At 42.5% G+C, this 25,046-nt stretch overlaps 1 long non-coding RNA gene across 1 annotated transcript in view; it reads left to right on the forward strand.

Moving 5' to 3' along the window:
* Positions 1–25,046, forward strand: part of LOC120886567 (uncharacterized) — a 90,872-nt gene that overhangs the window by 34,008 nt on the left and 31,818 nt on the right. The window contains exons 2-3 of the long non-coding RNA XR_013429544.1: positions 2,384–2,518; positions 4,829–4,944. This is a non-coding gene — a long non-coding RNA (uncharacterized LOC120886567). The remainder of the gene's footprint in view (positions 1–2,383; positions 2,519–4,828; positions 4,945–25,046) is intronic.

Consider the following 25,046-nt stretch of genomic DNA (forward strand, 5'->3'; position numbering starts at 1 on the left):
CCTCTGGTGTTTCTCTGTGTCTCCAAACCTCTCTTTCCCTCCAAAGACACCCACAACTGGATTTAGGGTCCATCTAAACGCCCGTGTTCCCCTCACTGTAGCCCAGCACCTGATCTCATGCTCAGCTCTGCTCTGCCTTGTTCCACCTGGGCCAGCTGCCTGCTTCTCCTGCTCTGGCCACTGGAGGGAACCTCCTGGGGTTTATGACCACCACGGCCCTAACCAAGCATGCTAAGCCACTCTGCTCTCCTGGTTGTCTTCCGGCCTCTGTCTGAACAACTTCTGTAATTCATCAGAATCTGCCAGCACAAGTTCCAGGTCCCAGTGACAGGAGCATGGGGTCCTTTTCCCTTTCTAGCTCTCCATGTCCCAGGGCACACAGTTATGGTATCCTGAGGACACAGAGCTACCTCCTGATTTGAAGGATTCTGGCACCAAGAAACGAGGCGGAGCTACTGGCACAACTCCTCCCCCTCCCCCTCCCTGCAGCAAACTGCACATCATTCTGATTCACCTCTCTCAGGGGTGTCTCAGCCTCACCCAAGATCAGACCCCCAATCTTGCAAGATCTGCAAGACCCCCGATCTTGCTATATAACCCCAAAGACATAAAATCTGGCTCTAATAAAAAGAGTTCTGCACTAAGTGGGATCTCTATTCCTTCACATTGATGCCTCTCATGTAATCTATCTTTATTGACCCTCTTTTCACATCTCTATTTAGAGTGCCAGGCAGTGTGCAAGGCTGGGAGACAGAGACCCCTGGGGTATGCAGGGTAGGCCACAGCAGTTCTTTAGCTTCTGGTTGTTTATCTACTGCCTACTTGATGGGTATTTTGGCATTGTTGATGTTTTCACAACTACAAACTATTTTGCAATGCACATCATCATACATGCATCTTTGCACAGTTGTATAGAGAGTTTTGTGTAATAAATTTCTGGAAGTAGAACAGCTGCATCAAAGGGAAAGCATTCTTGGGACTGGAGTAGCTTCATGGTAGAGTGCCTGCCTAGCTTGTTCTCAGCACCACACAGAAAAAAAAAGCATTCTTATACTTTTAAGATAAATTTTGTTGAGATATAGTGTGTGTGTGTGTATTATATATAATAGTCCTATATAAAATGTATAATTTAATGGGTTTTAACATACATATTGCATACCTGTGAGTATTTATATGTGTTTGGGTTTTAGACCCACCACAATCCAGTAGGATCTCCCCTTCACTTGATCTCATCTGCAATGATCCTATCCCAGAAAATCTTCATCAAAGAAGGGATGAGAAGATGGGGAATGAGGGATTAGGTACCATTTATCCACTCATTTATATTCCTCCTTGGTTAAGGTTGCTTATGGGGAATGAGTCCCCCCGTTTTCTAGCTTGTCCCAGGCTTTGAATTCCTCTGACAAAAAGACTCAGGAATTTGAGATAGAAAGCCATTGATATTTATGGAAAATGAAGACAACACGTTTGCCCTTGAACTTACTCTCTCACTTCAAAACATACTCAAGTGTCAAATATCATGTTGTGGTGGGATTAACTCAGCAAAGAGATAGAAGAGCTGGGTCTCTGTTGTGGTTCTGCTGTGTGGCCACCTACGCCCTCCAACCCCTGGGCCAAACACATCTGTGAAAAGAGACTTGGATGCCATCTGAATTCCTTCTTCTCTCCATCTTCTCTTCCAATTTGTCTTTGTAACCAAGCATTTTGAGCTTGGGGGAGGAAAAATGCCAATCCACCAAACAAGTAACTCATTAAAATAGAAGAGTCTCATTAATTTTTTTTTTTCTGGAGAACTGAATTCTTAAAAATAGGGAGGCATATGGAGTAAGAGAGGAGGAGCAGCTGTTCTATTTTGCTCTGGGGATAGGATGAAAGGGACTGGACGTAAATTGTGCCAAAAGGGATTTATTTAAATTAGACATTAAGAAAGTTGTGAGACAATGCAACGTGTCACCCAAGATTTTGGAACCTGCTATCTAGAGAAATGTTTAAAAGGATGTGTTTTATTTTTGTTCTTTAAAGTGTACGTTCTATCTAGACTTTTGTACGTATACTATATATCGCCATGAAACAGGAAAGCATAGCTAGGTCTTTCTAGGAGATAATGACAGATAGAAGGCACTCATCACCACCGCCCCCCATCTCCAGCCTGTGGCCATGGTGCACATTACTAATTAATCACTGTTCCCATCCCATCCAAGCCCAGGCAAGGCCTCATAATTTATCTCAATGCCATGATCCAGGCAGCAACGACCAATCAATCACAGCTGGCAAATGAAGTGGGTTGATGAACAGATGATGTTTCTGAGTCTCTTCAAATAATATGGCCACCGTGCTCCTGCCTGGGAGTATGTAAGAATTATTTGTTCTTATTAAAATACAGGTTCCAGAGCCCCATCCTGGAGTTTTGGGTTGTTAAGAGAAGAGGCCCAGATCCCACATATTACACCAAGTGAGTCTGTGTCACTGATGGAACTAGTGATGACTCTCTGGGATGCTTTGACGTGGAAGGAGGGAGGTAAGTTACAGGCTCACAGTGCGGTCGAGAGACCTGCTGGAGATAAATGTTCTATGTCTGCATGCTCAGTTCTGAGTTGCTCCTGTTCAGACCCATCTGGAGTCCAGTTTCCAGGATGGCCTAGATTCTGCCTTAACTTTCTTGATTGTTTCTTAACTTCCTTTCTTAACAACAACAAGGCCTTCTTGATTGGGTCTCTGGGGAACAGGTCAAATTGAAACCCAGAAAGGTCTCCATCAAATAAATGGCTTGCTACCTGCTCAGCAGGTCAAGAAATATCACTCTTTACTTTCCTGTGGATTTTCCTCTTAGTTGTCTCTGATTATTTCAGATTTGCACAGCCCATCCATCTGTGGATACTTCTAGTTGGTTTGGAAATGGTTTTCTTTTTGTTGACTCACACTTGACTTTCTTAACACCAGGACCAAATCAGTTTCACACATTTGGGAGCCCCCTGGCCGTCTCTTTCAGCCCCCTACGAATTCATATCCACTCAGCTCTCTAATAGGGAGGGCTAATAACAGGAATCATAGTAAAAATATTTGACAACTGGTCAGAACAAACCTAAAGTTAACATATAGACAAACAGCGTAGACCTCAGCTGGTCAGAACAGACACCAGTTCTCACCAGCTCGTGAAGACTCGGGCATCACGCTAGGTGTGGTAGGCGAAATACTGACCCCACAAGGATGCTCTTGCCCCAGTCCCCAGGACCTGTAAATGGTACCTTATGTAGCAAAAGGGAATTTGAAGACATGATTAAGGATCTTGTGATAGAAAAACTGTCTTAGCTGGGTGCAGTGACGTACGCCTGTAATCCCAGCATCTGGGGAGGCTGTAGCAGGAGGATCCCAAGTTCAAAGCCAGCCTTGGTGAAAGCGAGGCACTAAGTAACTCAGTGAGACCCTGTCTCTAGATAAAATAAAAATAGGTCTGGGGATGTGGCTAAGTGGTCAAATGCCCCTTATTTCAATCCCTGGTACCACCCACCCTCACCCCACAAAAAAAGAAAAACGGTCCTGGATTATCCAAGACAGTCCCAATGTAATCCCAAGTGTCCTCCTAAGAGAAGACAGAGGAGGACTTGACCATGGAAGACAGAAGGTGCCACTGTGGAAGCAGGATGTGAGGCTGCTGGCTTCGGACACAGAGGATGGGACCATGAGCTAAGGGATGTAGGTGGCATCTAGAAGCAGAAAAAAAGCAAGGAAATAAATTCTACTCTAGAGAATCCAGAAGGAACCTTGTCCTGATGGCACCTCAATTTCAGTCCAGGGAAACTAATTTAGAAACCAGACCTCCAGAGCCATAAGAGGATACATGGTGGTGTAATGAGTCACAGAGTTTGTGACTTCTTATTATAGCCATAGAAACCAACTCATCTGAGATTATCAGACAGAGGATGGGCCCAAAGTACAAGGAGAATCAGGACCCGCAGATCCTGACAAAGCTGGATTCTGTACCCCACTGCAATGGGGAATTCTGGGGTAGGACAAGGGCCAGAGTAGGATATAGCCAGAAAAATCCTTAAGAAAAACTAATCAAGTCCTGTATACACCTGTCCTGTGGGAAAGACAGGACTGTGTGTTATGCATGGTACTATAGGAGACACACACACACACACACACACACACACACACAAAGGCACATATAACATACGTACACATCCTACATGTTACTGGAATATCCTTTTATACTGATCAGTGTGCAACTAAATTATCCAGACTGACTGCTGCGTATAAATTCTTGCCCCTATCTTGTTGGTAGTAGGAAGTACAAAAAATATAAGTTTCTATGTTTCCTCCTAAGTCTCCCATCTCCTTTCCATATGCACACAGAAATACTCTAGCACTCAAAGGATCTTACTCTGGTACTGTGGAAAGCTAGCTTTGTTAAGAGATAACATTCTCCATGGGGTGATTGGTGGGCCCCATTTCTAAGAACCACACTGCTGATCTTTTGAGTCTAAGAGACTCTGGAATAAGAATAGACACATAGATCAATGGAATAGAATCACAAGTCCAGAAATAAACAATGTGTTTATGGTTGATTGATTTTTGACAAGGTTATGAAGACAATTCAATGAAGAAACAATGTTTTGGGTTTTTTTTTCCCCCAACAACTGGTCTTAGGACAACTGGATTCCCACATGGAAAAGAATGAATTTGACTTCTATCTCATACCATATGCAAAAATTAACTCACAAGGGTCACAAACCTATATGTAAAAGAAAACCATAAGGCTCTTAGAAGGAAACATTGGGATAAATCTTTGTGACTGGATTGAACAATGCTTTCTTACCTTTTACAGCTAAAACACAAGAAATCAAAGAAAAACAACTAAACTAAACTTCATCAAAATTTTAAAAAGTGTGTACTTCAAAGGATACCACCAAGAAAGTGAAAAGACACCGGGAAGAATGGGAGGTAATGATGGTAACTCATACACTCATCAGGAACTTGTATCGCCATCTGTAATGGGTTCTTACAATGTGGATGACCCTGGAAACACCAAGCTAAGTGCAAGGAACCAAATACAAGAGGCTATAGAGTGTGACTCTATTTAAATGAAATGTTCAGAACAGGCAAATCCACAGACTCGGGAAGTACGTTAGTAGTTGCCAGGGAATAGGAGGAGAAGGAAGTACTACTTATGGGTATGGGTTTTTTGGGGAGTTATGGTTATTATCTGTAATTATATAGATTTTTGTTTGCTTTGTTGGGTTTTTTTTTGGGGGGGGGTACCAGGGATTGAACTCGGGGGCATTCAACCACTGAGCCACATCCCCAGCTTATTTTATTTTGTATTTTATCTAGAGACAGGGTCTCACTGAGTTGCTTAGTGCCTCGCCATTGCTGAGGCGGCTTTGAGCTTGCTGTCCTACTGTCTCAGACCCCTTAGCTGCTGGGATTCCAGGCATGCACCATCATGCCTTGCTTAATTATATAATTTTGATGGTTGCACAGGTCTGGAAATATACTGAAACCCACTGAACCATACACCTTAAAAGAATGGCCTTTATGATATGTGGAATTCTCCTTGCTGTAGCTGTTATTTTATTTAAACAGAGGGGTAGAGATCGTAGAATTATTGGAAAGGCTTAAGACCCATGATACAGCCAGGCACAGTGCCCTGGAGCCCACTGCAGATGTGTCCTGCTGAGGCCACCTTGCCAAGGCCAATTTGTGCTAGGGACTGCATGCAGCACTGTCTTGAGCACTCTGACACCTTGGACCAAATAGCCAAACTTGCTGCCACTGAGGGCTCTCAATTCAGTCTCAGGTGGGGAGAATGAGTAGAAGATTCTAGAACAGATGTTTATGTCCAGTTGCCAGGAAGACTGGGAGTGAGCATCAGTATCTTCTATAATGCTGTTAGATCTCCCAACTCGGGAGTCCCTGATGTAGGAAGATGGGTCAGATGCTAAGCCACCAAAACAGAATGGCAAAGGACCCCTACACCATCACCTTTATATTTTTTCTCAAACTTCTGCAGACTAGAACAAAACAATCTCAATTACAGTTCCTCTCCTGACTCTTGGTCATTATTTCAGGTCCCTCAGCCATCCACTAATAATTGGTTTACTGAATCTCTATTTGCTGCCAACCTGAATTTCAATTAGCATAGTCAAGACATTAGCTCTTAGGCTTAATATTGCTCCAGACTATTTTATTTTAATAGAAGACTACTGCAGACAGAAAAGCTCTTATGAGAGAGAATCTGATTGGTGCAGTGGGAAAAAAAACAAGCTTTGGAACAAGGTGAATTTGAATATGAATCTCAGCTCTGGTCTTGCTTTCTGAGCTTTAGTTTTCTGTAACTGAAAATGGAGATAATATTAACTTTGAGAGTCAATGTGAGTGTGAAGAGAATCCTAACTGTAGAGCTCTCAGCAGTCCCACCAGCATGATGCTCAGGAGAAGGAAGCTGTCATGGGAAGTCATGTGACACAGAGGTTCTTTGAGAAGAGAGCAGATGCTTATTCATTGCCTGTACTGGGTGCCTTGGGAATGGCTGCATCCCAGTACCTCCAGCAGCACCTGGTGCCAGGAAGAGAGGAAAGGACCCCACATGTGATGTTGAGGTCACTTCTGGTTTTGTTCTGTGTAAGTCCTTGTATAATCTGCCTTCTTAGACTTGCAAATCAAGCCAATGCCTCTGATTTTCCATCTTCAGCTAGTAGAACCCACCACCCCATGTTTACAACGCTGTAGTCATTGATTCTGGTAACTTCATTGGAGAATAAAAAGGAAGTTCAGACTTCCGTGGAAGAAGTCCAAGTGTATTTCAAGGGAGGAGGAGTCAATGGAGTTTTAGCCCAATAAATACAGAGCTGTAGCTACGAAGATAATCTATAGGAGAATGAAAAACCAATAAAGTGCTTCTAAATTATACATTCGATCATTCAGATATGATTGTTGAGAATCTAGTGTTGGGGGGGCTGGAACTAACCCCTTCTTTGTTCCATGTTTCCACATGGGGAACAGCCATCAGTGGCACTATAAATATCTTTCAACTCTCACTTTTCCCTAGGAACACACACACACACACACACACACACACACACACACACACACACACTCATGCACACACTCACACACACATGACAGACGTGGAGGTTTACCTCCCTCGCTGTGGGAGTAAACTTGGTTGTGAAAGAGAACTTGTCCTGAGAAGGCCATGAATCGAAATGGAAATGGAGAGAGGGAAATCGGAAAACTATCTGCTAGTTGCCTGCCCGGGCCAACTTTCTGGGGAAGCATTGGTTTCTGTCCCCTATTCTTCCCTGATGGCCTAGTGTTTCCTCTCAGAGAGCACCAAGTCCTCAGGTACATCCCACTCTACTTCCTGTCTTCCTGTCCTGAAAGCAGGTTGTTCTTCCAAGCCTAGCCACCACCCCCCTTCAGTTTGGGGAGTCGGACCAGCCTGGTGATCATTTTTCTGACCTGTGTTGGCTCCAGTTTCTCAGAGCCCCCCTTCTAACTGGGTTAGTGCCCTTGGGTCTGGTGGTTGAGACCCCTTCCCTGGTTACCTCCTTGCACAAGGCTCTCCCTTGCGATCCTGGTCCTGGTGTCTGACCTTGTCTCCCACGCCCCTTCTCTCTAAAGCCCTGGCAGGCAAAGTAGGACAAAGGGACCAAGAGGAAGGGTTAAGAACCCTGGAAGACTGAAGCAGCCTTTGTTTTCCTCTGCTTCTCCCTCTGGCTCCAACCTCTCTGAAGAGCTGAACTCACACGCTGCAATGTTAACATTCGCCCCTTGATCCAGAGCACATGGCCTTCCCTTCCCCACCACCTGTCACCAACATAACTGCCTGGTTGTGCTTACTGCAGACTGTAAATAAACCAGGAGTCTCAACTTCGGAGGGGAAACCAAAGCACCGAAATTATGTTAATATCATTCGGAACAATTTCCGTGCATATATTAATATGAATCATGTTACTGCTCCAACTGTTTCATTGTTGCAAATAATCTGCAGTGGTAAAAAAAAAAAACCCATCAGGTATAAAGAACCAAGCCACTCTTCTTCAAGCCCACAGCCCTCCACAACTGTAACAAAATCTTGCTTAACTACAGCAGAAAACCTGCTGTAGCAATTGGGAATTTAAAGCCCAATTTAATTTAATGTAATTTCCCTAAAATGGAAATCAACTCTGAGATGTTCCCAAGACAATGTCAGACAATGGGTAGCTGGTCAGAGCTGGAAGTTATTTTAGAAGAACTTGAATCCCAAGCACACAAGTTCATACGCTCGCTAAGATCAAGGCACGTCACACTCTAATGAGTGTTGGATCTTACATAATCCTTGAGCAGATGGGCCATAGCCATGATTTTGTGCAAATGTAAATTATCTTCTAAATGAAATATGCTTGGGAGAGATACACCAGGTTCAAATTTCCAAACACAGAGGGGGGAAAAAACAACTCACCAAAGAGCCATTATTTATTCAGCTGCTTTTGAATGCAAGTCTCCTAGCCAATGTTTTGAAAGATCTATCCCACAGTCTCAGGAACAGGGAAAAGTCAAGGGCTCTGTGTGCTCTCTCTCTTCCAGCCTCCATCAGCAAGCCATCTGTGGAGAGGGAGGAACTTTGCTATTTTGGGGGCATGGTGTAGGAAGGTTCACAATCTAATCTTTTGAAATATATTTCAAAGTGAAGGTAATTAACATATATATATAGTGAAATGTGCAGCCCTTAGATGTTCAGATGGATGCATTTTGACAATTATGTATACACAAGTAACCAACGCCCCAAATAGGGTACAGAACATTTCCATCATGCCAGAAGTTTCTAGCCTTCCCCAAACCAGAAACCACTAATTTGCTTTCTGTCACTATAGCATCAGTGGTGGCTGTTCTGGAATTTCATGTAAGTGGAATGGTACAGTAAGAACTCTTGTGTTGTTTCTTTCATTCAACATAATGTCTTTGAGATTCATTCAGAACACTGCATGGATTTATAACTTGATTTTTAAAAAGTTGGAAAAGCATATTCCATTGTATGAATCTACCGTAGATTGTTTATTCAGTTACCTGTCAGTGGACATTTGGATCACTTCCAGTTGTTGGCTTTAATTCATCGGGAAAGATTTTTAAATGATATTGTTGGAACCAACTAGATACACATGTGGAAAAAATTGAACCTCAATCCTTGTCTGACTCCATATTCAAAATTAAATAGATGATACACCTGCATGTATTACCCACAGCTAAAAAGCTTCTAGAATAAAGCACAATAATTTCATGATCTTGAGGTAGACAAAGAGACCTTGGAAAGAACACAAAAAGTCCCATCCAAAAAAACAAAGTTAGAGTTCTTAAAAATTTAAAATTTCAGTTCACAAAATGATATTATTTTAAAAGCGAACAGACTAACTACAGACTGGGGGGAAAAATAGTTTTAACATGCATCTGACAAATGATGTGCATCCAGAATATATAAAAATGCTTGCAAATCAACAATAAAAAGACAAAGAGCCCAATTTAAAATGACCAAAGACTTGAACCATATTACAAAAATGATGCACAAGTGCCCAATAAATACCCCCAAAAGTGCCATCTGATCTTTTTTCAAACCCCTAGGTGCTATTCTTCTAGTGAGTCACTCAGAGCTTCTTCCCCCATCCCTCTTAGCCTGCTGGAAAGACGAGATAGAAAATGGATGTGGATTTTGTATTTGAAGACTTAGCCTCCAGCCCCCTCAAAACTACATGCTTTCTGCTTAGTAATTACAGAGTGTTTTCTAGAATTGCTGAGGTGAACATGCCTGCAGTTGCCAGAGCCTTTCTTTGTGTGCTTCAGTGTGCAAAAGGGAGAAGCTCAGAGAGTTCACAGCTTCAGGTCAGGCACAGGGAAGGAAAAGGGTGGCGCGTGGGCTGCAGGCAGAGCTGGTCAGCCGGGGAGGGAGGAAGGGAAAACGATGCAGGTGCACAGGGGCTTTTTTGCTGCCTGGGTGATGCTCGGGTTTGCTGTAGCTTTTAAAAGCAGAATAAAGTACAGCGCTTGCCCAACATGAGTAACTCCCGGAGTCAACCCCCAGCACTGATAAAGGGGGTGGGGGGAGAATAAAATTTAAATCTTCAGAGAGCAAACTATTCGTTTTTTTTTTTTTCCAAGTGCTTTAAGAAATATTTATTTCATAACCCCAGGCATGTCAGGCACTTCCTTCTCTGGGTGCCTGGGATATATCAGTACAGGAGACATTAAAACAATTTTGTCCCCACATGGTCTGTTCTCACCCAGAGGCATCCAAGTAATTAGGCTGCATGGCACAGTCAGAAGCTGATGGTTCCCCTGACGAGAGAAAAGAGCAGGGTGTGCATGCTGTGAAGAGTAGGGGTGGGTCACCCGATGAGCAGGATGCTCTCAGGGGACCCATCCTGATGACACCCTTTTAGGAAATGCTTTAGTGAGTTCAGAAGAAATAGGTATATTCCTTTCCCACCCATATTATGTATGTGTGTGTGTGTGTGTGTGTGTGTGTGTGTGCATGCTTTTTTTTTTTCTTGACACAACTGAATAAGTAGTTTCTACAGCCTAATGTTCAAGGACAATAGGTACAATGAAGGCTTCTCCTTCATTTCTGAATTTAGGTGAAATATTTTAATAAAAGATAATATTCACCGTATTTTTTGTAGGTTTCTTTCTTTTTATCAGTCAGTACTTATTAGAAGTTTAAGGAAGATCTTTTTCTATTTATATCAATAAAGGTGATATTCTATTAAATTTCTATATTTTTTCAGGAAATCATATATATATGATATGTATACATGATATATATATACATATATATATAAAATATAATATTTGACTTAATTTAGAAATATTTTTCATTTTATCAGTAAATAGTCATCCCTCACTATCCTTGGGGGATTGATTCCAGGATCCCCTGTAGATATCAAAAGGGACAGATGCTTAAGTCCCGAATATAAAATGCTGTGCCACTTGCATATATCCTAAATGCACCCTTCTGCAGACCTTAATCCCTTCCAGGTTACTCTGAGTACCTAGTGCAATGTAAGTGCTATGTAAATCCTTGCTGTACTGTATTTCTTAGGAAATAAGGACAAGAAAGAATTATGTACATGTTTAGTACAGGCACAACTGTTTTTCAAATATTTTCAGCCCACAATCTGCAAATATGGCACCCACAGATAAGAAAGGCTGATTGCACTCCATTGCATAATTCCTGGAGCACAGAAGTTTTCTTATGCCACTAGAATACCATTATCAAAATGAAGAATTTCAATTTTATCACAATGTCATTCTAAAAAAATACTATTATTAACAAGCAATACAATGTAATATATAATACTCTGCCATTATCCATCCCAAGATTGCCAGTAAGCACTTTCCCTTGTGCAGGATTAAAACCAAATTCATGTATTCCACTCGGTTTCCAGGTCTTCAGATTCTTCTGATAAACAGTTCCTCAGCCTTTCCTTTAATGCCTTAGACAGGTCATTTGTATAAGATTACAGAGCAAATAGTTTGTAAAATTTCCCTCTGTATCTCTAATGTTTCAAAAAGATTATGTTCAGTGTTTGAGTATTTTCAGGGAATCGACAGAAGAGATTCTGTGACTTCCTGGGGCATCATATCAAGAGGAACATGATGTCTGTGTTTTGGAATATTGACTGTTAATTGGGGTCACTTTAATATTTCAGGTTTTTTTACTTTAAACTTACTATGGCAATATTTCAAACTATGTAAATATCCTGAAGCACACCAGCATTTCACCCACGGTTTTAGCCACTATTGATGATTTTCTAACTTTCAGTCCATACTTACTGTTCTACAGTAGAATAGACATTCTCATCTCATCAGTATTCTATTTTTTTCTTTATTCTTTTCATTTATCTCTATCACGATGGATTTGGGAATTCTTAAAATGTTCCATTGGGTTTAATTGACACTGTCACTATTTATTCTGATGCTCAGCTTTTCCCGGATTGGGCCAGTGAGAACTTCTTCAAGTTGGTTTCCTTGTGTTCGATCATGTCATCGTTGCTCCTTGGGGACCTAGTTTCAGAGGTCTCAGTCCATGGCTGGACGACTGCATTATTCTGGGTTAAGCTGAGGCAGAACATCTTGGTGGTAAGGCATGACAAAGGAAATCTGCTCAGTTCATGTCACCCAGGAAGCAGACGGCCATCGCTAACCATTTAAAGAGAAAACATTGATCCCTCAGTGCCTGGACTTAGTTTTCCTAAAGAATAGCGATGGTTTGTAATCTGTTGGTGTAATTACTACTGAGCACCTACTGTGAGTCAGACATTGTTATGAGCATGGCAACAGTACAACTTCATGGTACCCATTGTCAGGGAGCTTAAAGGATTCTAAACAGGCTCTTGTTCACCCAAGTAGTCCCATCCCAGGGAACTTAGGAGAAGTTCTCATCTGTAGGAGGAAACTCAGTGACAAAAGGACCCCTGGCCCGAGGCACTCAAAACATTAGGAATCTGCAGTTGCTAGGGATGTGTTTTGTGTTGCACCCCAATCCAGGAAGCAAATTTCTGGAATCAAGAGCACTTTGAATCTCAACTGGAATCAGACTGGGATTCAATTCAGGTAGAAGCAGAGGCTGTACCTTCTAATTAGTTTTAAGGGCTGCTGCAGTCAGGAGAAGGGACACGCCCAGAAGGTGGCCAGCTGGATAGAACTGAGTTTACCAAAGACATCCAGTGACACTTCACTGAATGTGAGGATTCTCACACAAATCAATTTGTCAGATCAGTGATGCAAAATAAATGAAAAACTGCTAAAAAAAAGCCATAATATATTTTGTTAACGCAAATGATATTTTAATTTACCCACAATCTCATTCTAACATGTAATCAGATGAAATTTATAAATGTGATGTTTATATTCTTTTTTTTTTTTTGTACCAAGTTTTTGGCACCTGGTGTGTATTTACGTGCTGCACCTCTCAGCTGGGCCTGCAATGAGAGTACTCAGTAGCCACATGTGGCTTGCAGGAGCTTCCATATTGAACAACAGCGATATAGGATCTCAACACTCGTGTTCATGTGTGAAGGATATCACTGCCGTCACACAGGTGTGTTTTTTCTCTCAAGGTTGTAGCTCCTTAACAGCAAAGCAGACATCTGTTTAAAGTCATAACTTTCCCAGTGTCTGGACTAAAAGCGCTGCTTATGGAGTACTAGCCAATTCAATTTAATTGAAGGCTGGGGGTGTAGCTCAGTGATAAAGCACTTGCCTAGTTTGTGTGAGGCCCTGGATTCCATACCCAGCACTACCAAAAAAAAAAAAAAAGTTTTTTTTTTTAAACTTAATTGAATAAAAACTAAGTGATTAATCAACTGCCTGATTTTTCTGAATTTATATTCAGAACATTAACATTATTTAAACTGTCATTTTAGGACTTAAAAATATTTTTTTCTCTGTTGGATATCTTGGGTATATGTAAGCTGAGCTGCGTTTTCTGTACAGGGGTGAGCCCAGCTCCCCATCCATGCCACCTCATCTACCCATGTGCTGTCTCCTAGGGACTGTCAGGACAGCCAGAATAGATGCCATTTGTGGTTCCCACACCTGCCAGAGAGAATCCCGGAGTGCTTGTTAGGAATACAGATTTATTAGCAAAAGAAAACAAAAATGGTTCTTCATTTTTCATCATTTTAGATGGAAAACTTTCAAAGATATGCAAACACTCCAAGTCTGCATAGTATTTTACCATTCACAAAATGTTTTTGAGCTTTACCTCTTTTGATCCTTAAAATAGCAAGTTCCATCTGAGAATAAACATTAGGTACCCCATCTGTCCTGGGAAGAAACTCAACCCAGGAGGCTCTGGGTGGATTGCCAGAAATCACATAGCTCACATAGCTAGTAGTGGTGGATATAATTTTTTATTCCAAGTGTTTCTCAATGTCAAAGGCCCAATGGTTTTTAGAGATTGTTTCCATAAGATACTCAAATTATATTGACTTTAGTCCCAATTGGCTAATTGTTGGGAATAAGCACCTTCCCATGTGTTCTCCAGAGAGTTCTTGGAGCTTCGCAGCAGGCACGCTGCTCTGCCCCCCCCCCCCATCTCCATTTTGACTGCCTTATGATGTCACCTACCTGCTCCTTTGGCTGCTAACTGCTCTGTGGGGCACCTCTGCCCTCTGCTGGTGACCCCCCATGCATAGCACCTCTCTGGCCATCCGCAGTTTCATTCTCACCTAAAACCCACCTTCTCTATTCCGGGGAAGCACCTCAGGGGGTCAGGTACTCACCACAGCCAAACGTCACTGATATGTTCTTTAGAGGACAGAAAAAAGGAAATGCAACCCAATGGACAACTGATAACGCCTCATAGATGTGGCTGCACTCTGAACTTCCAAGTCTGGGCCCATCCTCAGAGTTCCCAACCATGTTTGGCCTGCTTCCAAATGTGAGTGCCAGTTCCCACACTGACAGGCACCATCACTGGGTCCAGAAGACTGGCATGCAAAGGCAGGGGAAAAAGGAACTTTCTACCTGTCCTCCCTAGTCCGTAGTTCACCTTTCAAATTTTCATTTCCTGGCCTCTACTCAGGCGAATGGGATTGCCAACAGAAATGGCCACTGTCCAGGAAGTCCCTGTCCCTCCCAGAGAGCTTGCATTATGGCCTTGAGTGGAAGAAATTAAATTACAGTGGAAAGTAGCAACCTACATCCTTGTGTTCCCAGGTACTTAGACTTAATTGAGTGCATCTAAGATATGCCCACTTCTTGGAAAGGTCTTTCCTTTGGTGTAGGGTCAACTTCAAGTCTTCAGAGCTCTCCTGTTCCACAGAAACTCAAATGAAGATCATTTGCTTGTTTGAGAACACACACAAATCTCAAGAAGGATAAAAATTCTCAAGAATATCCTATAGACGCAGAGCAATCTAACTCCCCCATGAAACACCTAAGTTCTTCTCTAGGAAAATAATACATCTTTGCTAAAAAAGAAAGAAAGAAAAGCTTTTCTTGATTATTTTGCAAAAGCAAGAAAAGGCTGAACACATTAGTCTAACAGTCTGTCTTTGGACCACTTCATCTGGTCCACATTTTCTCCCCCGGGGAGGTCTATGCACCACCAGTTGTTCCTCTGCTTTGTCCTCAGTGAGGGGCTTTCCCTGAAAAGGGACAAAAAGGGACAGCCTGCCCCTAAGAAACAGTTCACATCCACCTCTTAGGAAGTGCATCCTTTGGAAGCAGTTTCTGCTGTTGATTTTAAAGTGATGCTTTTACCAACTTCTAAACCAATCAAGGTTTCCAAATACAGATGGAGGTTCCCGCAAGGGCAGCCAATTACACCTGCTGTTACGCAAGCCTAGCGCTCTGCCGGGCTCCTGTGGCTCCTTGAATGGCGTAAAGAGAACAGGGCTTCACCTCTGCTGATGACTCAGTCGTTTGGAACCTCAATTACTCCCTGTTCTTCTAAGACAATGATGCCTTCAGGGAAACTGGGCAGGGCAGGTCAGTTTGTCCTGGTCTGTTAACAGCCCCAGACAATTCCCCCTGGGAGTTCAGTCTCTGCTTTAAAGGGTTTCTGCTTCTTACTTGGCTTCAGGTGGTTGGTTATGATGTTCCTTGCTTCTGCTGTCTATAAATCCACTTTCCTGAGAGGAGTATGTCTTTCAGCATCCCTGCGGCGGGCTGAATCTTCATATCCAAACTTGGGAGACTTGTTTTTAACTGAAAGGAGGTGTGCGTTTTGAGGAAGGATCTTGAGGTCTTAATTGTTTCTTCCTTTTTTATTCAGCTATTCATTAACAAATGATTACTAAGTGCCTCTGTGTTCAGCACCAGGACAGCAGTGCCTGACCTTGGCTACATGTTGGAATCATCAGGAAAACTGAAAGACTCACAGTGCCAGGCATCCTCCTCCAGAAGATTCTGATGCAATAGACCCTGGGTATGGTTTTGACCTTGAGATTTTCAGCCTGGGTCTGACTTTGACCTTGAGATTTTCAGAAGGTTCCCAGGTGACTCTAACATGTAGCTGGGGACAAGTACTATAGTTCCAAAAGCTAAGTGACTTCTTCAGAAGCCTGCTGATACCTGTGGGGATCTGCCAGCTCCCTTCCCCATGGCACCTGACAGCCCTTTTTCACTTCCAGGTGTCTTTGGAACTTGACCTTGCCTGTGCCTGTGCTTTTTGCTCCTTGGAATATTTGAGCTTTTAAGGATGGTGTTCCTGGATTTATCTCTTTTGAATAATGTATGGAACATATGACTAGAAAGATTGAACCTGGACTAAAGTCTGACATCAACGTAAATAATAAAGTGTTATTAGTCAGTGACTTGTAATCACATCTTGATACTCTAGAAATCAGAGGCTTTTCCTGGAGCAGAATTTAATCTTGATCTAAAGAGAGCACAATAATTGTAATGCAAAAAAAAAGAGTACATGTATAATGGCATAATTTGGCGTGAACAAACTTTATTTACAGAATCATGAAAACTTATGGGTAATAATGAGTGTAATACATTCCACTATTGTCATGTATGTAAAAAATTTTAAAAAATAATAAAATGCCCTAAACATCACAACCTGCCCCAAACATCACAACTTCCTTCCTTTTTCATCTTCCAGAATTGAAACTTCCTCTTGAGCACAGAGGTCTAGGTCTAACTTTACCACTTGCTTACTGTGTGATCTTGGGTAAGTTGCTTAACCACTCAGAACTCTGGATGCCTCATTTTAAAATTTTGAATAATATATACCAGAAAAATTTTTACAATCAGGGCTGAGGTTGTTGCTCAGTGGCAGAGTGTTTGACTAGCACATGTGAGGCACTGGAATCGATCCTTAGCACCACATATAAATAAATAAAATAAAGGTGTTGTGTTCATCTACAACTAAAAATATTTTTTAACTTTTTTTTTTTACAATCAAAGAGTTATTGTGATTGTGAATGCATTTTTTTTGTGAAAAAAACAATTTCAACATGTTGTTAAAAGGAAATGTGACTGTGGAGAATTGGTGTTGGCCCTTTGCACCTTTCTTTCTTTTCCAGAACTTTTAACTCTAAGTTTTTAAAACCACATACAGAGATTACTGTATTAAAAGTTATTTCTGGACAGGTGTGGTGGAGCATGCCTGTAATCCCAATGACTCCAGAAGTTGAGTAGGAATTTCACCAGTTCAAAGCCAGCCTCAGCAAAAGCGAGGTGTTAGGCAACTCAGTGAGACCCTGTCTTTAAATAAAATGTAAAATAGGGCTGGGGATGAGGCTCAGTGGTCAAGTGCCCCTGAATTCAATCCCGCATATCTTCCCCAAAAGTTATTTCTGAGACTTCAATAAGGCACAAATCATATAATATTTTAATTTTGGGTGGATTTCATTTGTATTAAATGGCTTTGGGGTTGGAACTAGGAAAGTGTGAAAAGATACAAGTTTAATGGAGCAAAGTCCAGTCTTCTGAATGTAAGAGAAAGTTTCCAGGAGCTGCTGGGCTTCCCATCTCTCTCACACCTGCTGCAAACAAGTGTGTGTGTGTGTGTGTATGTGTGTGTGTGTGTGCGCGTGTGCGTGCAGGGGGGGGCGGGGGGGGCGGTGGTGGTAGTGGTGGTGGTGGTAGTGGTGGTGGTGGTGGTGGTGATGGTGGTGGCGTTGATAACCCAGCGAGAGGGAGGGGTACTTCCCAGGGCCCCAGGCCCCAAGAAGGTTCTTCAAGAAGTTCAGGTTGGACAGTGCTAGTGGCAGAGATTAACCCCCAAGTGCGGCAGGGCCAGTTAGTTTGAGGGGAGTAAAGGAGGTGAGGAGATTCTATCAGGGGTCACCTTGCAGCCACACAGGTGCCCTTCTCTGGTCTCTTTCAAGGCAACCTGCTGCTGGAGGTATATTGGTGGACAGGTCCCTGCATCTTCTGACCTGCCCGACCTCCCACCCACCCACTGCGTTCCTAGGCTGCATGTGGACCCCTCCTCTCCCTGGGTCCCATCTCCCCTGACACAGCTCTTCCTCTGTCCCCTTCCTTCACTGGCTACCGCTACAGGGTGGGGGCAGGTCTGAGCAGTGCTCTGAAAACTGTCTTTCACAGACTGTCCCCTAGTAAATCTCTTCCATGTCTCACTCCATCTTGGTGTCTGCTTCTGGAAGAACCCAAACTGGCACTGACCTGGGCTGTGGAAGGCAAGGTCTAAGTCCAAGGAGCCTGTCCTCAGCCGCCCAGCGTAATCGCCCTCCCACGTGCAACTTAGGTGCTCGAGTGTCAGTATGAACACTACCCTAGGGGTATTAAAATGTCCCAGTGCCAAACAAAACAATTTGAAATACCTTTTAATCAAAATATTACAAACCCACGATCCGTCCACTCTTAAGAATATTGCTTACATAAGACACAGTGTTTTGGTCCACGCCATCTTATTCTTGTTTTATATCTCTTAAGAGACTGGTGCAGTCGAAGCGATGACGAGTTTCATTTAAACATTTCCAGGAGTGATCATGAGCAGACCTCCAACCCTGGGGAGCTCAGTTGACCCAGAGCCACAGATGCCAAATCCATCCGCAGGAATGTGCGCCCGCCCATCGCCACGCCCACAGGCTGCTCTCCGCCAATGACTGGGTTTAACCAGGAAACTGAGGTTGTCTTGCTCCTGAGCTTGGAACTCCTCTGACCAGCAGCTTTGGCTGGAGAATTCCCTGTCGGCCTTGCTGGGGCTTCCTCGGGCAGCCTAGGACACTTCCACCCACTGATATTATCATCTGGCCGGTCTCAGTCTTCCCCAGCACTGCCCCACCTCCATATTCTCTTATTCTTGCTTGCCTAAGTCCATCTTGCTACCGGATTCTTGGAGAATCCAGACTAACTCTCCTGGCTTCTTAACCCACCCCAAACCCTGGTCGTCAGACTAGGTGGGTACAAAACAGCTAAGGCAGCTGTCTTTATTAGCTCAGGCATGACATCTGTCCTGGTTCTCCATCACTCCAGATGAAGGAGTCAGAAATGCAAAGATGCCTCATGTGAATATGATGATCTGAATTTAAAAATGGAATTGGATTTCTTCTAACAAAAATAAGTCACCTTTGATCGTGAGGACTGGCCTTGCTATTTAGATTACCTGCAGGCATTTTTACTTATTGAAGGAACTAAGCTGGTTACTCTAAGATTTGGAGGGGGGGTGGATGGGAGGCACTCCATTGTTTAAGCAGGTTGTTTAAAAATTAAACTATTTTAAAATTATATTTTAAATGTAAATTGCATATGTATTTTAAATGCACTGATAAACAAGAGCTGACGTTAATGATATGTCAGTGTTTCTAAGCTTTTTGCATATATCAAGCATGGAAAAATGTTTCCAAAGTGAGAGTAACTGGCATATGTAATTAAGAGCATGTGGAAGTCTCTGCAAAGCTTTTTGGTGTGCTTCCTGAAGAGTAAGAGAAACGAATGACTCTAATGACTGAGAAATGAATTCTTTTTCAAGTCAAGTGGTTTCCAGTTCTCTGCCTTGAGCAAAACTGAAGGAGTTACTTAAATGATCTGTCAACTGAGAGATGAGAAATATGATTCTTGGCATATGCCTCAGAAGGAGATTAAAGAATTGTGAGTTATTGTTATAAGATAAATATTCTGGTTCTGCTTGCTTATTTATGTAAGTCAATGTTTGCAAGCACTTAGATCTATGAAATGAAGGACAAAAATAAAGTCATTAGAGTTAGGGGTGTAGCTCAATGAGGGAGTGCTTGCCTAGCCTGCAAGAAGTCCCGGTTTTAGCTGGATGCAGTGGTGCACACTTATAATCTCAGTGGCTTGGTAGGCTTAGACGAGAGGATCACAAGTTCAAAGTCAGCAAAGGCGAGGTGCTAAGTAACTCAGTGAGACCTTGTCTCTAAATAAAATACAAAATAGGGCTGGAGATGTGGTTCAGTGGTTGAATGCCCCTGAGTTCAATTCCTGGTACCCACCTCCCCACACACAAAAAGAAACCCCATTCCATTTCCAGCACCATACAAAATTAACAAATTCATTAGTTAATTAAATAAAATTGTTGCTAACCTTGTCTCATTCATCCCTGTAAACACAAACTCACTGGAAAACAATAACAACAACAAATACTTTCATTTAGCTCACCAAAAAAATGCATTTCAAAAGCAATTTAATTTTTCCTGTTAATAATTATTTTCATGCTCAATAATTAATTTGTGATATCTTTGTTCTATGTTAGCTAATTTGTAACACTGATAGCAATTTATAACAGAACTTTTTAATGCTGAGAGCCTTAAAGACACAGGAAAAGAGTTTTATTATAAATTTCAATTTATATACATATTTTTGTAGTGCAAAGCAAGGGGATTGACAATAGGCTTTTGAGCATAAAATTACATTTCATTAGGATAATGTTCTGTTAGGGAAAGGCAATGAAAAATGAGTTCAAAGCGAAAAAGAAGTAGGATAAAATTTTATGTCATTGTAAAGGAGTTCGTTTGTGCATTTTTAAATAGGTAATGGAGATCCCTGAATAAACTTAAATAATAAATTCAAAGTAGCTCAATTTAAAAATATCCATATTTTTAAATATTTACAATGTCAGAAATAACCATCCTATACAGTTATACTAACTTGTTTAAGCTTGTGATATATAGGAGAGGGGATTTTTAAAAAATAATTTGTTGAGATAAAATAAAATGGAGAAAAAGAATGTCTGAAGACCATTGCTGGTTCAGGAGTGGTCAGGAGTCTGAACCTGGGTTGCATTTTAGAATCATCTGGAAAGTTTTGTTTTGTTTGTTAAGTATTGATATCGAGCCCCACTCCAGACCAAATAAACCAGTTTCTGGGGGTGCACCAGGACTTGGGATCATTTAAAATCACCCAGGACTTTTCAGTGCATCCAGAGTTGAGAATCCCTGGAGGCCCAGATATGGGAGGACCCCTCCAGGGGAACTGAGAGTGGCCTGGAGCTTGTGGGAGGAGCAAGAGACTAAGGCTCTGGGGTCCTGGGGTAAAAACAAGGAGGACCCCAAAACTTCCCAAGTCCCCCTCCCCTGCTTATAATCTCTGGTGAAAGACAGAGTTATGCCCAGTGTCTTTTGAGACTGCACTATGTCCCTGTCAATGACTTCCAGTTCTCAGGGTCCCAGCTGTCCTCCTCTTGCAAGGGTCCTACTTCTCCCAGTGCTGGGACCTGGGACTGCACTTTGTCATGAGAGAGGCAAACTCCTCCCTCACTGGACCCTTAGGCAGAAACCTGGGTCGACCTCTGAGCCCAGATGGTGAGAAGAAGAGGAATTTAAAAACAGGAACACACGATGGAAGCTTACTCTCTCAACCCGGAGGAGCACGTGGAGTGCCCTGTTGAGGACTCGCCATCTCTAATTGATTCTGTTGATTCTGACCATTCTAAGTCCTTGGGGATGATTTAAACTTGACTATGCCTCACATACAGGCAGAGAAACAAAGGCTCCAAACTGCATGAACTGTTGAGTCATGGAAGGTAAATAGAACCAGAAATAAAAATAGCCGAGAACTAGGAAGCTTGAGACACTTGGGGTGTTGGGCGAGGCTCCCCTGTGGCAAGCTGTGTGGTCCTGGCACTTTGTCAGACAGGTGGATGGAGCCAGGTGAGTGCCAGCTATGCTCCAGCACCCTAATGATCTCTCAAAGGCCTCCTAGCGTTATGAAAACTTTGTGACTGGGAGCCCATTGTCAAGCAGAGATCCTGTCCCCCAGGTCTGCCTGGAATGTCTGTGTGAAGCGCTCGGATCTAAAATAAGGGCTGGCCTGACCCTGGCACGGCCTCCTGCTCCTGGTTTACTTGTTTAGGTTTACAAAGCTCATACATCCTCCTCCTGTGTCTTTCTCATACGATCAATATGTGACATCAAGCGATAACATTTACTAGCCACACCCAATTCTGGGAAAGGCCAAATGACAAAGGTGTGTCCCAAGTACAGGAGACCTTTGTTAAAGTTCCACACCTGGCATGTTCCTTCCCTGGGCCTGTTACAACAAAACACCACAAACTGGGTGACTTAAAACAACAGAAATCTATTCTCTCACTTCTGAAAACCAGAAGCATGAAATCATTATCACAGAGCCAAAATCAAGGGGTTGGCTAGACCATACTGGCTCCAGGGGTTCCAAGGGACAATTGCCCTTGCCTCTTCCAGCTTCTAGTGGCTACATTATTCCATTCTCTGCCTTTATCTTCATACTTTCTCTCTATGTGTATCAAATTTCCTTCTGCTTCTTCTTTTAAGGATAAACGAGATTGCATTTACGTCTCAGATAACCCAGGATAATCTCTCCCACCCTTTATGTCATCTGCAAAAGCCCCTTTCCCACACAATGTGACATCTATAGATGTTATGGTTTCAGTAGGTCTCCCCCCGCACAATGTGTTGGAAACAATTCTCAACGCAACAGAATTGGCAGGCAGGGACTAACAGAAGGTATTAAAGTCACGGAGTTTCCACCATCATGATTAGTTTAGTGCTGATTATAAAAGGAGGTGGGGGGGTACTGCAAATTCAGTCTTTCTCATGTACTCTCTTACCATGTGATACTTTCCACCATGATATGGTGGGAAAAGGCCCTGGCCAGATGCAGCCCCTCAATCTTGAACTTCCCAGTCTCCAAACCACAAGCCAAGTAAATTTACATAGTTTATGCATTTCCCCCCCCCCCTGTGCTATTCTGTTTACAGCAGCTGAAAATGGACTACTACAACAGGTTTCAGGCTCAAGTTCTGACATCTTTGGGAGCCATTATTCAGTCTAGCACACCTGGGGAAGTGATATTACCCTGACTGTAATGAGCTGCCCATCAGTAGCTGAAACTTATCCACTATGTGGTGGTCCCTGGTCATAGCCTTCCCCATAGGCTTGGCTTCTGGGCTCTTAATCATGTAGTGCCACCTCCAGCTACCAGCAATGCCCAAACTGAAGGGCCCTCAAAGTCCAGGTATCTTCTTGATATAGGAATCTGGAGAAAAATGTTTCAAACACTTGGTATCTAAGGACAGCATAGATAGGAGAATAGGACAGTGGGTTCCAGAACTTGGCCTTCCCCCATAAGGAAGCCAGGGGGATTCATCTATCTAATATTGCTCTGTGCCAGGGATGCAAGGCATTCATTCCTTGAATCCTAGGGACCTTTAGGGGATTCTGCATAGTAAAAGGAGAATCTTCTCGGCCACAGGGCAATAATAGAGGGATTCAATAGAGCTGGACAATCTGGAACCATATCTCCTAAACCTGACCTTGGATGGTGGTAGAAAAGTAGGGAAGAAGGGAACAAGGAGAAGCAGAGGGTAACATAAGCTCATATCCATTTTTTGGATGCTATTGGAAGAAACAGCTAAATACCAAGAGAGTAGGGATACAAAATCTTGCGAGGAAACCTCCATCTACATAGTTCTTTTAATTGAGGTATGGATCAGAGGCATAATTAGTAGACATGAGGGGATCTCTCCAGACTGACACAAAAATGGGTTGCTAATTTTGGAAACTTCCCTGTGAGTATCCTGCACATGGTAAGTCCCATTAAAGATTTCTCAACACATTGAAATTTCCACTGAGGAGAAAAAGAGTTTCATTCATGCAAAACATTTTTAGATTTGAGTAAGTAATAGTTTCCTTCTATTCTGTCCCCAGAATTTGCTGTACTAATTCTTTAATTCTAATTTGAGCAGTTTGACATTGTGTTTGGATTAACACCAAACTCTTTTTAACCCACAATGGTGGAGAATAAAGGGTTTCCATATGGGTTTTGGGAACATCAGCTCTATCCATTTGTGGTCTTTGGTCCATTCTAATCAAATCAGTCATGTAATTCAAATAACTGGATGCTTTTGTTCTTCAATAACCTTTTTACTCATTTATTTTCTCACCATTCTCTACTTATCTACCTCTTCAAATATACATGTACCTTCCGACAGGTATTTGCTGTCCCTCCTAATCTGGTGCCGGCTGCCATAGGCCACAACAGTTGCCTCTTGAGGGTCAGTGGAATAATAGACACTGAGTCCTGAAATGGGGGCCAGTTTCACATTACATCTGAAAAACCACTGGCCTACAACAATATTTTCATCACAAAACCAAACCTGGACATCTGGCTGCGACAGGGAGTATGGAGAGTCAAATTCAACTGGACTCTGCCTCTATGTGCCCTATGACTTTTCTGCCCAGGGGACATACTCCAAGCTGTTCCCTCTGCCTGGAGATTTGTGCCTGTCTTCCTATCAGATGGTTCTGACCTAGGCATCAGGTTCCAGCCTTAGGGATGCCTCCCTGACCCTGAGTCTGGTTTGCATCTTCCCTGCCCATCCTCCCTGTCCCTGGTCACCCAACAACCCATTCATTGCCTTATTTATCTGAGTGTCTAATATACGCCAGGCAATGTGCTCATGCTAGTGTGGTGTCATGTTCTGAAGTATTGGGGATTAGGAGTTCAACATATGAATTTTTGAGGAGACACAGTTCAGCCCGCAACAACCTTCATTGTTTTAAGCCAGCAAGATGTGGGTGCTGTCTGTTACTGCAGCATGACCTAGGCCACGTTGACGGACCTAAACAATTACATGCAGGTTCAAAATGACAGCATCAGGCTTGATTCCATATTTTGGATATTGTAAATTGTGCTGCTATAAACACTGCAATGACTGTATCACTGGAATTCACAATAGCCAAATTATAAAATCAACCCAGATGTCCATCCTTAGATGTATAAATGAAGAAAATGTGATATATATACAAAAAAATGGAGTTTTACTCAGTCATTAAGAAGAATGAAATTGTGACATTTGCTGGTAAATGGATGGAAATGGAGAATATCATGCTAAGTGAAATAAGCAAGACTCAGAAAAACAAGGGAACAAAGGCAGTAAGGGAAGGGCTAAGACATCACAAAGACCTATGGAAGATGAGTGGAGTAGAAGGAGAATGGGGGGGAGGGAGGGAGGAAGGGGAAGGGGAAGAAACACTGAATCTAACAGAACCACGCTGTATACATATATAAATATACCAAAAGAAATATCTCCTTTATGTTTATGTAGAAAGTACAAATCAAAATAAATAAGTAAAGATGTGAAAGGAAGATCA

Source organism: Ictidomys tridecemlineatus, chromosome 13 (assembly GCF_052094955.1).
Source record: "Ictidomys tridecemlineatus isolate mIctTri1 chromosome 13, mIctTri1.hap1, whole genome shotgun sequence".
In the NCBI taxonomy this organism is placed as follows: domain Eukaryota; kingdom Metazoa; phylum Chordata; class Mammalia; order Rodentia; family Sciuridae; genus Ictidomys; species Ictidomys tridecemlineatus.